We start from the raw sequence: 3,156 nt of genomic DNA, 5'->3' as shown, positions 1-3,156 counted from the left end.
GCCCGGGCTGGGGATTTGAACCCGCCACCTTAGGTGTATGTGGCTGGCACCTTAGCCGCTTGAGCCACAGGCGCAGAGCCTAGAGTCTTTTAGATAAAACGTTATATTGAGTCCCCAACCTGCTCCAGCTGGAACTCAGAGCATGGTGGGGAGGGGAGCTTGGCAGGTGGGAAGGGAACTGCCCTCTGGAAACCTTGAGGGCAAACTGATCATACCTCTAGGGCTACCTGTGCCAACCACTCCCATCTTCTCTAGACTTCTTTCTACCCTTCTTGCCATCACCCTCCCTGCCCTTCCTTGGGCTCTGACCATCACCTTCTCCTCACTCTATTATGAGTGATTCTTTGCATCCCTTTTCCCTGGGGAGATGTGACTGAGGTAGTGCTCCCATGTCCCTGTCATTGTGCTGAGCACAGTACCCATCCAGTCCTTATGGTGGGGAAGAAGCACTACATGGTCCCTCCTTGGGCCCTACCCCAGCTGGTGTCCAAAGGCCATGCCTCAGGAGACCCAGCTTGGGGGTGGGCTGTAGAACAAGGAGGGTGGAGAGGATACAGGACTGGACCTTGGGTGATTCTGAGATGCTCCCAAACACCAGAGGGTGCTGAGTGACTCATAGGCAACCTGTGTGGCAGGCATGATGCCCTTGCCTAGAGACTCCAGCTGCTCTCTGACCCACCAGTCCAGCACCTTAACCACCTCTGTCTCCACTGACTCTGGCTGCATGTCCTGCTCATGCTGGGCCTGGCCAGGTGCTCCTGGGCATCCTGGTGGTCACCCTCGGCACTGTGGCCTCTTCCATCACCACCACCGAGAGCATCAAGAGGTTCTGCCTATCTTGGGCTGGTTGGCATTATGGCCTGGAAGCAGCCATTCACCCTAGAGATCACCACCTTCTCCTTACTTTTGATGTTCTGTGTCACACTTAGCATAGCTGGGTCTGTCTTCTCTTGTAAGAATGCTCAGCTGGCCAGAGACTTTTGAGAATGCTCCATGGGAGGAAAGGTCTGTGTGTGCCATCCCTATGTTCCCCTACTCCAGTCCTATCCAGAGTCAGGACAGAAACTGCAAATTGCCCCTAACTCCACATGTGATGAAGCACGAGGGGCCCTTGAGAACCTGCCCTTTGGCTCAGTGCCAGTAGCACTAGTTAAGGTGCCAGCCACATATACCAAGGCTGGCGGGTTTGAGCCCAGCCCAGGCCAGCTAAAACAACAATGAAAACTGTAATAAAAAAAAAAATAGCTGGTGTTGCGGCGGGCACCTTGTAGTCCCAGCTACTTGGGGGGCCGAGGCAAGAGAATTGCTTAAGCTCAAGAGTTTGAGGTTGCTGTGACTGCACAGCACTCTATCCAGGGTGACATAGTGAGACTCTGTCTCACCAAAAAAAAAAAAAAAAGAGAGAACCTGCCTTTTTAGGGCCGGGCGTAGTGGCTCATGCCTGTAATCCCAGCACTCTGGGAGGCCAAGGTAGGTGGATTGCCTGAGCTTACAGGTTGGAGATCAGCCTGAGCTAGAGCAAGGCCCCACCTCTAAAAATAGCTGGGCATTGTGGCAGCTGCCTGTAGTTCCAGCTACTCTGGAGGCTGAGGCAAGAGAATCACCTAAGCCCAGGAGTTGGAGGTTGCTGTGAGCTGTGTGATGCCATGGCACTCTACCAAGGGCGATAAAGTGAGACTCTGGCTCTACAAACAAACGAACAAACAAAAAACCAAAATAGCTGGGCATTGTGGTGGGCATCTATAGTCCCAGCTATTTGGGAGGCTAAGGCAAGAGAATTGCTTAAGCCCAAGAGTTTGAGGTGGCTATGAGCTGTGACACCACAGCATTCTACCGAGGGTGACATAGTAAGACTCTGTCTCAAATAAATATAAATAAATAAAAAGGAAGAAAAAAAGAAAAAAAGTATATAATCATCTCAATAGAGATGAAAGAAACATTTGATAAAATCCAGAACCCCCTTCATTATCAAAGCACTCATAAAACCCAGCATAGAAGGAACATACCTCAAAATAATAAGAGCTATATGTGACAGACCCACCACCAACATCATAATATATGGGGAAACATTGAAAACATTCTCCCGGCTCAGCGCCTGTGGCTCAAGTGGCTAAGGCACCAGCCACATACACCTAAGGTGGCAGGTTCGAATCCAGCCCGGGCCTGCCAAACAACAATGATGGCTGCAACCAAAAAAATGGCCAGGCATTGTGGCCGGCGCCTGTGGTCCCAGCTACTTGGGAGGCTGAGGCAGAAGACTCGCTAGAGCCCAGGAGTTGGAAGTTGCTGTGAGCTGTGATATCATGGCACTCCACCCAGGGGGACAGCTTGAGGCTCTATCTAAAAAAAAAAAAGAAAAGAAAAGAAAAGAAAACATTCTCCCTAAGAACTGGAATAAGACAAGGATACCCACTCTCACCACTTCTGCTCAACATAGTACTGGAAATCCTAGCCAGGGCAATCAAGGAAAAGAAAAAAATTAAGGGCATCCTGGCCAGGCACGGTGGCTCATGCCTGTAATCCTAGCATTCTGGGAGGCTGAAGCAGGTGGATTGCTTGAGTTCATGAGTTTGAGACCACCTTGAGCAAGAGTGAGACCCCGTCTCTACTAAAAATAGAAAAACTGAGGCAAGAGGATCACTTGAGCCTGAGTTGGAGGTTGCTCTGAGCTATGACACCATGGCACTCTACCCAGAGTGACAGCTTGAGACTCTGTCTCTAAAGAAAAAAAAAAGAAAAAGAAAGGAAAAGAAATTAAGGGCATCCAAATTGGAAAAGAAGTAAAATTATCTCTGTTGATAATAATCTTATACTTTAAAATTCTAAGCACTTCTCCAGAAGACTCCTAGATGAATTCCGCAGTGTTTCAGGTTATAAAATCAATGTACAAAAATCAGTAGTATTTCTATACACTAAAAATGACTAAGCTGAGAACAAATTCAATAATGTCAGTCTATACACAGTGGTTGCAAAAATATGTATGATAGGAATAAATTTAACCAAGAACTTGAAAGATCTCTATGAGGAGAACAAACATTGAAAGAAATTGTAGATAAATATAAAAACATCTTACATTCATAGGTAGGAAGAGCTGGTATTATTAAAATAACTATACTACACTAAACAATCTACAAATTTCTTTCTTTTTTTTTTTTT

Source organism: Otolemur garnettii, unplaced genomic scaffold (assembly GCF_000181295.1).
Source record: "Otolemur garnettii isolate 467f Iridium unplaced genomic scaffold, OtoGar3 scaffold00127, whole genome shotgun sequence".
Taxonomy (NCBI): domain Eukaryota; kingdom Metazoa; phylum Chordata; class Mammalia; order Primates; family Galagidae; genus Otolemur; species Otolemur garnettii.
The sequence above is the reverse complement of the archived record's forward strand: the minus strand, read 5'-3'. Positions refer to the sequence as shown.